Source organism: Nycticebus coucang, chromosome 18 (assembly GCF_027406575.1).
Source record: "Nycticebus coucang isolate mNycCou1 chromosome 18, mNycCou1.pri, whole genome shotgun sequence".
Classification (NCBI taxonomy): Eukaryota; Metazoa; Chordata; class Mammalia; order Primates; family Lorisidae; genus Nycticebus; species Nycticebus coucang.
In genome coordinates, this window is record NC_069797.1 from 29,782,716 (window position 1) to 29,795,543 (window position 12,828).

Consider the following 12,828-nt stretch of genomic DNA (forward strand, 5'->3'; position numbering starts at 1 on the left):
TTTCAAACTCTTGGGCTTAAGCAATTCTCTTGCCTCATCCTCCCAAGTAGCTGGGACTACAGGCACCACAACGCCCGGCTATTTTTTTGTTGCAGTTGTCATTGTTCTTTAGCAAGTCTGGGCTGGGTTGGAACTCGCCTGCCTCAGTGTATGTGACCAGTGCCCTAACCACTGAGCGATGGGTGACGAGCCATACTCTAAATTAATTTATTTCTTTCTTTCCTCTCCTCCCTTTCCCTCCCCTCCTTTCTTCTCCCTTTCCCTCCCCCCCTCCTCTCCTCTCCTCTTCAGAGCCTCAAGCTGTTGCCCTGGGTAGGGTGCCTTGGCATCACAGCTCAGACCAACCTCCAACTCCTGGGCTCAAGTGATTCTCCTGTCTCTGCCTCCCTAGTAGCTGTTACTACAGGCTCCTGCCACAACACCCGGCTATTTTTTTGTTGTAGTTGTTTAGCTGTTGTTTTAGCTGGCACGGGCCAGGTTTGAACCGGCCACCTTCGGTGTATGTGGCTGGCTCTGTAACCACTGTGCTATGGTTACCCTAAATTTCTATTCTTTCCACAGATATTAATGAGTGAGGGCTAAGTGTTATGTAAGTTTGTATTCTCCTGGAAGCAGACCCTGAGACAAGATTCCAATGCAGATAGATTATTTGGGAGGTAAATAAAGGTCAATAGGGAGGATAGAAGGGAGGGAAGACAGCTGCCCTGGAACACAGGTAAACCAGCTTTTATACTGGGCACCTGGGGTTTAATCCCAGGGGACAACTGGCAAACCCACGGATAGAGTGATCCTACCTGCAGGTGAGAGAGCTGGGAGTATTTATGCTCCCCAAGGCGCTGGCTGAGGGCTAGTCTTGGGTTGTGTGTGTTAGTTTCCTGGTATTTCCAGCCGCTGCACCATGTGGGCCTAGAAGCCTAACTCCGATGTAGAGGAAATCACTCCCACCCACCATGCAGACTGACAGGTCCAAAGGATTAGGGTGGCCTCTGGGGTAGCCTCCACTGCCTGTGTGCAACACAGTGTGGAGCCTGAGAGGGATGGAGTGGAGGTCTAAGATGAGGTCCCTGCCTTTGCCAGTACCGATGTCACAAAAAGCTTATTTAAAAGTTAAGTGAAAATGGGCATCTTGGTCCCTGCTAGCCCTCAGCTGACAGAGGAGCCATTTTCTCACCCTTCCATAGGAGGCCAGTTACAGACTTTTGCATATTGTTGCCCTTGTACCCTGGCAAAATATACAGTGGAGACTTTTTTTTAATTTTTTTGAGACAGAGTCAGTCACCCTGAGTAGAGTGCCGTGGTGTCATAGCTCATAGCAGCCTCAAACTCCTGGGCTCAAGCAATCCTCTTGCTTCAGCCTTCCAAGTACCTGGGACTTCAGGCACCTGCCACCAGGCCTGGCTAGTTTTTTCTATTTTTAGTAGAGAGGGAGGTCTCAATCTTGCTCAGGCTGGTCTTGAACTCCTGAGCTCGAAGATCCTCTGGCCTTGGCCTCCCAGAGTGCTAAGCGTAAGCCACCATAGCTGACCTACTGTGGAGACATTTGGAAGAGTCCTCTCCTGACTTGGACAATGGTTAGCGGCTAGGCTGACAGGGACCTTGACAGAGATAGGAATGGTCTTCCCTGTGCTGAGGCCAGGTCCCCATCCTCTCTGCTATCCATGGAGGGGCGGGGACAGGAAGTATGCGAGGGCTTAGCGGCAGGACCATGCTAATGCCCCAAGGGTATCAAGGTAAAAGCAAAGACAGCAAGAGCTGGGGAGCAGCCCCTGGGCTGGCATCTCACGTGCCCTCTGGATCCACCCACCCACGGTGGCTGAGGGTGTGGTATGGAGCAGTCGGAGGGCATGCAGGACTTGGAGTACCATCGTCACTTAGCAATGTCTTCCATGGATGGTGAGAGGTGAGGGAGTTTGTCCATTGTCATCTTGCCACCATGAGCTGTCATTCTGGGATGGCAGTTAAGATTATAAGTTTTGCCAGCAGAGCTGGATTTCTCTCTTTCCCACCACATGCTAGGTATGTGACCTCAGGCAAATTGCTTAACCTCTCTGAGTCTTAGTCATCTGAAAACAGGAGTGAAAATACCGACCTTAGAGTTATGAGACTCAAATGCAATAATTACATTAGGCATTTAGATAGCAACTGCTACATGGATGCACTCAATCCACTGAGTTTCATGGAGACACTGTCCTGGGTGGTAGTGTAGACTGCACCTTATTAAAGGATGAGCTTCACAGAAGAAGTGTGGCTTCAGTGGCTGACGCACAGATAAAATTCGAACAAACCACAAGACAAATTAAGGGCCGTGGCTCATACCTGTAATCCTAGCACTCTGGGAAGCCGAGGTTGGAGAATTGCTTGAGCTCAAGAGTTCGAGATCAGCATGAACAAGAGCAAGACCCCATCTCTACGAAAAGAGAGGAGAAGAGAAAGGAAAAAAAGAAAAATTAGCCAGGCATGGGGGGCGCTTACAGTCCCCGGTTACTCTGGATGCTAAGGCAAGAAGAGTTGAGGTTGCAGTGAGCTAAGCTGATGCCATGACACTCTAGCCTGGGCAACGGAGTGAGACCCTGTCTCAAAAACAAACAAACAAAAACAAACTACTTGCTCTGGGCCTGGAGCAAGAGAGAACATAGGAGAAATGAGGCAAGGCCCCAAAATGCCAGTGTTTTGGGGAGGAGTTTTGGACAAGATAGGAAAGAGCCCACCGATAGTCTTGAACCAAGTAGGGGTCTGTGCTTCAGATATAAATATACAGGCTCGGCACCTGTAGCTCAATGGCTAGGGCGCCAGCCTCATTCACCAGAGCTGGCAGGTTTGAATCCAGCCCGGGCCTGCCAAACAACAATGACAACTACAACCAACAAATAGCCAGGCGTGGTGGTGGGCGCCTGTAGTCCCAGCTACTTGGGAGGCTGAGGCAAGAGAATCACTTAAGCCCAAGAATTGGAGGTTGCTGTGAGCTGTGATGCCACAGCACTCTACCCAGGGAGACAGCTTGAGACTCTGTCTCAAAACAAACAAACAAACAAACAAACAAAAGATATAAATATACAAAGCAGGTAGAGATTAATGCTCCCACAACACTTGGCTATTTTTTTTTTGCAGTTTTTTTTTTTGGCTGGGGCTGGGTTTGAACCCACCACCTCCAGTATATGGGGCTGGCCCCCTACTCTGTTGAGCCACAGGCGCCACCCTCATCTGGCTATTTTTTGGTTGCAGTTGTCATTGTTGGTTAGCTGGCCTGGGCCGAGTTCAAACCTGCCAACCTCAGTATACGTGGCCAGTGCTGTAACCACTGTGCTACCGGCGCCAAGCCACAGCCTAAAGTTTTTTTAAAGAGATGGGGTCTTGCTATGTTGCCCAGGCTGGTCTTGTGCTCCTGGTCTCAAATGATCCTCCCACTTCAGCCTCCTGAGTCTAGTTTTAGGAAGAAAAGAGTAAATCCCACAGAGGTCTCTGGCCTGGCAGGGGTCGTATGCTCATCGCTGGGCTAATCCCACTGGCTGAGGAAGTGCAGTATTGATTGCTGTACAGACCTAGAGCATGCAGGAGCTGAGCAGATTGTTGTAGACTCTACACAGAATCTGGGCAGAACATGGAGTGATCGTCTTAAGAGGTGCCAAGGAGACAGAGACTTGTCCATTGCCCTCCAAGCAAAGAATAATCCTTTTTCTTTTGAGAGAGTCTCGCTCTGTCGCTCCAGCTAGGTGATGCAGTGGCATCATCAGCTCTCTGCAAACTCCTGGGCTCAAGGGATCCTCCCCATCAGCCTCCCAGAGTGCTAGGATTATAGGTGTGAGCCATCACACCCAGCCAAATAATGCTTTTTTTGTGTATGTGTGGTTTTTTTTTTTGGCCGGGGCTGGGTTTGAGCCCGCCACCTCCGGCATATAGGACCGGTGCCCTACTCCTTGAGCCACAGGCGCCGCCCCAAATAATGCTTTTTAAAGAAGGTTCTGACCAAGGGTCAAAGGAGTGGCTTTCAGGGCTTGAGTCAATCCCAATTGATCTGAATTGACTACCTGCTTATCTCTAGAACTTCTGACCCTTGGCCAATGCTATGGAATTTGTTAACGAAAGGTAAACAGTGTTTTTTTTTTTTTTTTTTTGGTAGAGACAGGGTCTCACTTTATGGCCCTCGGTAGAGTGCCGTGGCCTCACACAGCTCACAGCAACCTCCAACTCCTGGGCTTAAGTGATTCTCTTGCCTCAGCCTCCCGAGCACCTGGGACTACAGGCGCCCTCCACAGCGCCCGACTATTTTTTGGTTGCAGTTAGGCTGGGGCCGGGTTTGAATCTGCCACCCTCGGTATATGGGGCCAGCACCTTACTGACTGAGCCACAGGCGCCGCCCTTGTAAACTGTTCTTAATCACGGGTCCACAAGTTGTTCTAGAGCAGAATGTATCAGCCTATCAGCACCGTTTAGTACTAGTAATTGCATTTATGATTTGTATCTGGTGTTGGTGGTGCTTAGGGTGTAGGTTGCAAGCTTAACATTAGTCACATAAGTAGGACATACCCCCATGACTCCCAGTGTGAGTAGACTTTGGATTTCGTGGTACCAAGGTGCTCGTGAGCACATGGCTAGTGGTTTGAGACCTGGGAACAAAACTCCTATGTGAGCATCGTGAACGTCCACCAAGGCCACAGGAAGATCAGATCAGGGATGGAACTGCTTTTGTGTGGGTTGGCATGGTAGCTGTCCCTGGGGCTCTCTCTCTGTCTCCTGGTATTCACACTCTTCTCTTGAGTGTGTGTTGAAACTATTGACTCTTTCTTTTCATTTTCTTTTTTGAGACAGAGTCTTACTTGGTCATCCTTGGTAGAGTGCCCTGTTGTCATAGCAACCTCAAACTCTTGGGTTCAAGAGATCCTCTTGCCTCAGCCTCCTAAGTAGCCGAGATTATAGGTGCCTGCAACAATGCCCAGCTATTTTTTAGAGATAGGGTTTCTCTTTTGCTCAGGCTGGTGTTGAACTCATGAGCTCAGGCCATCTACCATGCCCGGCCTTGACTCTTTCTGTTTTTGTTTTTTTGGGGTTTTTTTGCAGTTTTTGTCCGGGGCTGGGTTTGATCCCGCCACCTCCAGCATATGGGGCCGGCACCCTACCCCTTTGAGCTACAGGCGCTGCCCTTGACTCTTTCTAATGAAAAAAATACGGCAAAAGTGATAGAATATCGCTTCTGAGAGGAAATTGTAAAAGGCACTTTGGGAGGAGGAAGGAAAGGCGTGAGTAGGGGAGCAGAGGGACTTTGAGGACTGTGAAACTGTTCTATGTGACACACACCACGACATTAAGATATTTGTCTAAATACAGTAAAATATTTGTACAACTGGTGAACCCTAACGTACACAACGGGCTTCAGGGAATGACCTTGTATCAGTACTGACTCATCAATTGTAACAAGTGTATCATACTAATGCAAACTGTTAATAATGGGGGACCCTGAGAGGTGCTGACCAGGCACATGGGAAATCTTTGCACCTAAAACTGTCCTCAAGAATAACCAACAAGTATGAGGGATTGGGGGAGAGTGAATGTGCAGGCGCTGTGGCTTCCACCCGGCACTTAGCCCCTCTCCCCAGCTCTGGTCCTTGCTCTGGGGAAAGCCTGCTGCCATTTATGGGCCACCTGAGAAGAGGCCCAGGTGGCAAGAAAGTGACATGTCTGCCAACAGCAGCGAGGACCTAAGGCCCGCTGCCAGCCGCATGAGTGAGCTTGGATTTGGGGCCACCCCAGATAAGTCCAAATAGACGCCCACAGCTCCGGCTGATGCTTTGGGTACAGCCTTGTGAGAGACCCCGAGTCACAGGCACTAGCCAAGCTGCACCCAGACCTCTGATTGTGATACCGTGAAATACATATTTGGTCTTCTTCCTTGTTTCCTGGCATACAACCCCTAAAATCCTCAGGCTCTCCAAACTGATGTCTTTTTGTATGTTATTGATTGATAACTTCAGAATAGGACTGGTCCCTGAAAGACCCAGGCAGGCATTAGCGTTATGGGACTTTGGGGAGGGTCTCTGAAGGTCAAGTTGATAACCAAGGGCCAGTGGTTTAATGAATCATGCCTATGTAGAGAAGCTTCCGTAAAGACCCCAAGGGACAGGGTTCAGAGAGTTTCCAGGGAGTTGATCACACGGAGGCTCCTGGAGGGTGGGGTGGGTGCAGGAAGGGGTGTTCTATACATCTCTTCATCCATATTCTTTGTAATATCCTTTATAATAAACTGGTAAATATGAGTGTTTCCCTGGGTTCTGCGAACCTGCTCCAGCAAAGTAACCAGACACAAAAGTTCTGGAGGCCCAGACTTGCTACTGATGCCTGAAGAAGGTGGGGGGAGAACTGAGCCCTCTACTTGTGGGATCTACTGTGGAGACAGCATCAGAATTGAATTCCATTAGGCTCGGCGCCTGTGGTTCAAGCAGCTAAGGTGCCAGCCACATACACCTGAGCTGGAGGTTCGAATCCAGCCTGGTCCTGCCAAACAACAATGACAGCTGCAACCAAAAAAATAGCTGGTCATTGTGGCGGGTGCCTGTGGTCCCAGCTACCTGGAAGGTGGAGGCAGGAGAATCGCTTGAGCCCAGGAGTTGGAGGTTGCTGTGAGCTGTGATACCATAGCACTCTACCCAGGGTGACAGCTTGAGGCTCTGTTTAAAAAAAAAAGAATTGAATTGCATTAGAGGGCACCCAGCTGGTATCTGCTGCTTGGTGTGTGGGACACTCCCCCTTCCCCCCCCCCCCCGGCATGCACATTTGCTCACGGAAATCTTCTGCACTGATTATTGTTGTGTTGGTGTAAGAGCAGGGGAGAAACACGGTTTGAGTTTTTCCTAACACTGATCACAGGAACCATGAGATAATAAAGTTGTTTAAGTCATTAAATTTGGGAATAGTCACACAGCAGTAACTAATTAACAATGCAGTTGGCCTGTGCCTTCACCATCAGTTTGATTCCCAGTGAGCTACCTCACCTCTCATCTGGGGCCCAGGTTACAGACAGAATGGCCTGAAAAAAATGGCAAAAATATTTTCTGTCTCAGGACTTTCTGGGAGAGAAGCCTGCCTCCCTGCCTCAGGCTAGTGGTCGGAGTGGCAGGGAATGTCTCTCCTTCTTTGTGCCACAGGAGACAGCTCAAGGGAATCATCTGGATGGAGGTCCCAAGATCTTCTTAGCTGAAGAAGGGATAGGTGGAAGAGGTCATAAGATTATTTAGGCCAAAAATGGGATTAATCTGGGCAAAGGCCATGAGATTATTTTGGCCCAAAATAGGAGTATGGGATCAGAACCTCTAAAAGCTCTATGCTTCTGCTCAGAAGCAGAATTTGGATTTAGGGACAATAATCTGCTACTCTTCTCCTTTGCTGGCAAAGTAATAAACTTTTCTTTCCTTCTCCTCAAACCACTTGTCTCTCTTTTTCTTTCTTTCTTTTTTTTTTTTTGTAGAGACAGAGTCTCACTTCATGGCCCTCGGTAGAGTGCCATGGCATCACACAGCTCACAGCAACCTTCAGCTCTTGGGCTTAGAAGATTCTCTTGCCTCAGCCTCCCAAGTAGCTCAGACTATAGGCATCCGCCACAACGCCCGGCTATTTTTTTGTTGCAGTTTGGCTGGGGCTGGGTTTGAACCTGTCACCCTCAGTATATGGGGCCGGCACCCTACACACTGAGCCACAGGCGCAGCCCGTCTCTCTTTTTCTGATGTGGCTTCAGGGAACAAGTGATGAGAACTTTTGGTACAGAAGACCCAAAACTCAACCTTGTCATAAAAAGCGGCAGCATGACACAGGTACCTATTGCTAATGCTCAGAGGACTTTACCTTTATTTCCAGAAGTGATGCTGTGTCCTACACTGTTGGAGTCACTGCTGGCCGAGTTACAAGCCAGATAACACTGAATAGCGGCCAGGCACGGTGGTTCTAGCACTCTGGGAGGCCAAGACAGGAGGATCCTTTGAACACAGAAGTTCCAGACCAGCCTGAACAAGAGTGAGATCCCATCTCTACTAAAAATAGAAAAAATTAGCTGGGCATGGTGGCGGTTGCCTGTTGTCCCAGCTATTTGGGAGGTTGAGGCAAGCGGATCCCTTGAACCTAGGAGTTTGAGGTTGCTGTTAGCTAGACTGATGCCACAGCACTCTAGCCTGGGAAACAGAGTGAGATTCTGTCTCAAACCCCCCCGCCCAAAGTCTGCATAGGACACCAAAGTGTCCTAGTGGGAGGATCCCTCAAGTCTAGGAGTTTAAGACCAGCTTGGGCAACATAGCAAGACCCATACATCTCTACAAAAAAAGTTACTCAAGCATGTTGGCATACGTGTGGTCCCAGCTACTTGGGAGGCTGAGGCGAGAGGATCACTTGAGTCCAAGGGTTTGAGGTTGCTGTGAGCTATGACGCCACATTACTCTACCCAGGGCGACAGAGTGAGACTCTGCCTCAAAAAAATAAAGACTGAATGGGCCCCTTCAGCTTCCTTATTTCAATTCAGCTGGTAAGAAAAAGAGGGAATGGTTTCTACTCCCTAAGCTCACGTGTGAAGTTGTACACTGCTCTTTGTGTTATTTGTATTTTTATGACATGTGTTTGGTGTCATGCCTCCCATCTTTATTGTCACTATAATATTTTATGGCATTTTATAGTTTATAAGTTCTTCTGTCACGTTTATTCCCTTTGCAGTAAGAATGATCTCCATTTTATATCTGAGGCTTAGAGAGGTGACTTGCTTGAATCATACAGCCTATAAGATATTTGCTCTAAGGCCTCTGATTGTCTTTTTATATCTATTTATTTATTTATATATATTTTTTGAGACAGTCTAACTATGTTGCCCTCCAGTAGAGTGCCATGGCATCACAGCTCACAGCAACCTCCAACTCTTGGGCTTAAGCGATTCTGTTGCCTCAGCCTCCCAAGTAGCTGGGACTGCAGGTGCCCGCCACAATGCCCAGCTATTTTTTGGTTATAGTTGTCATTGCTGTTTGGCAGGCCAGGGCTGGATTGGAACTTGCCAGCTCCCGTGTATGTGGCTGGCACCCTAGCTGCTGAGCACAGGCGCTGAGCATTATTTATTTATTTATTATTTTATTTTTTTCTTGAGACAGAGTCTCACTATGTTGCCCTTGGTAGAGTGCTATGGCATCACAGCTCACAACAACCTCAAACTCTTACGCTCAAGCGATTCTCTTGCCTCAGCCTCACAAGTAGCTGGGACTACAGGTGCCTGCCACAACCCCCAACTATTTTTTGTTGCAGGTGTCATTTTTGTTTAGCTGCGTGAGGTTCAAACCCTCCACCCTTGGTGTATGCGGCTGGCACTGTAACCACTGTGCTACAGGCACCGAGCCTATTTATTTATTTTTGATTGTCTTTTTAGAAAATGTCTTTCTTTTTTTTCTTCTTTTTTTTTTTAGAGACAGAGTCTCACTATGTCACCCTCGATAGAGTGCTATGCCATCACAGCTCACAGCAACCTCCAACTCCTGGGCTTAGGCGATTCTCTTGCCTCAGCCTCCCCAGTAGCTGAGACTACAGGCGCCTGCCACAACGCCCGGCTATTTTTTGTTGCAGTTTGGCCGGGGCCGGATTCAAACCTACCACCGTCGGTATACGGGGCCGACGCCCTACCCACTGAGCCACAGGTGCTGCCCTAGAAAATGTTTTTCAAGCAACTGCTAAAGACATATGCAGTTCTCCACATGTTGCTGCCAAAATACTGATAATAACAGTCCCCTAAAGTGGGAATGGTTAAGGGGTGCACAAATACAGATAGTTAGAATGAACAATATTTGATAGCACAACAGAGTGATTATAATCAACAATAACTTAGGGTATACTTTAAAACAACTAAAAGGGTAGAATCTGAATGTTCCGTAGACAAAGAAATGATAAATGCCTGAGGTGATGGCATTATCCTGATTTGATTAATTCATATCATATAAAAACATCTCATGGACACAATTACAAGAGGGACTTTACCTAACAACTGCAATCAGTGTAACCTAGTTCTTTGTACCCTCAGTGAATCCCAAACAATAAAATAAACAAAGACCCATCACATGTACCCTATAAAGATATGTAACTATTATGTACCCATAATAATTAAAAATAAAAATGATTTTAGCCCAAGAGTTGAGGTTGCTGTGAGCTATGATGTAATGGCACTCTACCAAGGGCTACAAAGTGAGACTCTGTCTCAAAAAATAAAGTAAAATAAAAAAATAATAATTTTATTTATTTATTTTTATTATTATTTTATTTTGTAGAGACAGAGTGTCACTTTATTGCCCTCGATAGAGTGCCGTGGCGTCACACAGCTCACAGCAACCTCCAACTCCTGGGCTTAGGTGATTCTCCTGCCTCAGCCTCCCGAGTAGCTGGGACTACAGGCGCCCGCCACAACGCCCGGCTATTTTTTGGTTGCAGTTTGGCCGGGGCTGGGTTTGAACCCGCCACCCTTGGTATATGGGGCTGGGGCCCTGCTCACTGAGCCACAGGTGCCACCCTTATTTATTTATTTATTTAAGACAGAGTCTCACTCTGTTGCTCAGGCTAGAGTGCTACGGCCTCAGCCTAGCTCACAGCAACCTCAAATTCCTGGATTCAAGAGATCTTCCTGCCTCAGCCTCCAGAGCAGCTGGAACTACAGGTGCCTGCCACCAGGCCCAGCTAATTTTCCTTTTTTTTTTCCTTGAGATGGAGTCTCACTATGTTGCCCTCAATAGAGTGCTGTAGCGTCACAGCTCACAGTAACCTCAAACTCTTGGGCTTAAACAATTCTCTTGCCTCAGCCTCCCAAGTAGCTGGGACTACAGGCACCCGCCACAACACCTGGCTGTTTTTTGGTTATAGTTGTCATTGCTGTTTGGCAGGACCGGGCTGGATTCAAACCCGCCAGCTCTGGTGTCTGTGGTTAGCACTCTAGCCACTGAGTCACAGGTGCCGAGCCTTTTTTTTTTTTTCTGAGACAGAGTCATACTTTGTCACCCTCAGTAGAGTGTTGTAGCATCATAGCTCACAGCAAACTCAACCTCTTGGGCTCAAGCAATTCTCTTGACTCAGCCTCCCAAGTAGCTGGGACTACAGGCACCTATGCAATGCCCGGCTATTTTTAGAGACAGGGTCTCACTCTTGCTTAGGCCGGTCTTGAACCCATGAGCTCAGGGCAATCCATCTGCCTCGGCCTCCCAGAGTGCTAGGATTCCAGGCATGAGCCACTGAGACCGGCCCCAATTTTCCCATTTTTGGTAGAGACAAGGTCTCAGAGTGGTCTTGAACTCCTGAGCTCAAGGGGTCTTCACACCTTAGCCCCCTAGAATTCTAGCATTCCAGGCGTGAGCCACTGTACCTGGCTAAAAATAATTGTTTTTCTTTGAGACAGAGTGTCATTATGTAGCCCTGGGTAGAGTGTTGTGGCGTTGCAGCTCACGGCAACCTCAAACTCTTGGGCTTAAGCGATTCTCCTGCTTTAGCCTCCCAAGTAGCTGGGACTATAGGCACCTGCCACAAAGCCCAGCTGTTTTTTTTCTTTGGTTGTAGTTGTCATTGTTGTTTGGCAGGTGTGGGCTAGATTCCAACTGCCAGCTCCAGTGTATGGGGCTGGCGCCCTAGCCGCTGAGCTACAGGCGCCGAGCCTAAAAATAATTTATAAAACAGAACAAAAACCCATAACAACATAAAAATCCCCATTTATCTGGCCCTTCCTCTGCCCAGGCATGTGTTAGTCATTTAACATATATGATTTCATTTCAGCTCCATCATAAGCTTTGAGGTGCAAAGGTGTTATGACTCCTGCTTGTACACATGGAAAAGGCAGAGACTAGGAAAGTGACCATCCCAGCATCACAGAAACCAATGGGAGGAGCTGGGATGTCAAACCCACCTCTGGCTGGGTCTAAAGGTCCTCCTCTTAATTGCTGTGCTGCAAATGACTCAGGCTCCCTAAGCACGTGGGAACCAAGCTACACTCCTCAGGGATCAAGAATATGGGAAGAGATAGGGCAAGGCAGGGGGCTTGTCAGTGGGATTGTGGCTAAGACGGGGGTGGTGTGGATAGGAGGGAGTCAGTTCCCGGAGCTGTGGCTGGAAGGGAAGAAGTGACTTGGGAGGTAGAAATCTTTACCACCTGGACTCCAGGGTGCCGGAGTGATGAGCAACATTCTTTCAGACCTCCTGGCTACACTATGCATTTGTTCATGGTCAAATCCAGCCATTGGAACCATTGACATATTCCCCACCATCACTGGGAAGGGCCCTACCTCCCTCAGTGATGCCCACTCATACATTACCCAGACCAGCACTCCAAGCTCTGTCCAGCAGCCTTGGCCTACAGCTACTGACCCTGCCTGCGTCCTCACTGCTCAAAATGTGTCCTGAGTCCTGAGACCAGCAGAGCTGCCCTGAGCTGGGAGCTTGTTAGAAACTGTGTTGATGGCCTGGAGCGGTGGCTGACACCTGTAATTGTAACACTCTGGGAAGCTGAGTTGGGTGGATTGCTTGAGCTCAAGAGTTCAAGACCAGTGGGGAGCAAGAGCGAGACCCTGTCTCTACCAAAAATAGAAAAACTAACTGGATGTTGTGGCAGGCACCTATAGGCCCAGCTACTCAGGAAGCTGAGGCAAGAGAACCACTTGACCCCAAGAGTTTGATGTTGTTTTGAATATGACTCCATTGCACTCTACCCAGGACAACACAGTGAGACTGTCTCAAAAACAACCAAGGGCAGCGCCTGTGGCTCAGAGGAGTAGGGCGCCGGCCCCCTATACCAGAGGTGGCAGGTTCAAACCCATCCCCTGCAAAAAACACAAACTTTTTTCTAACAGA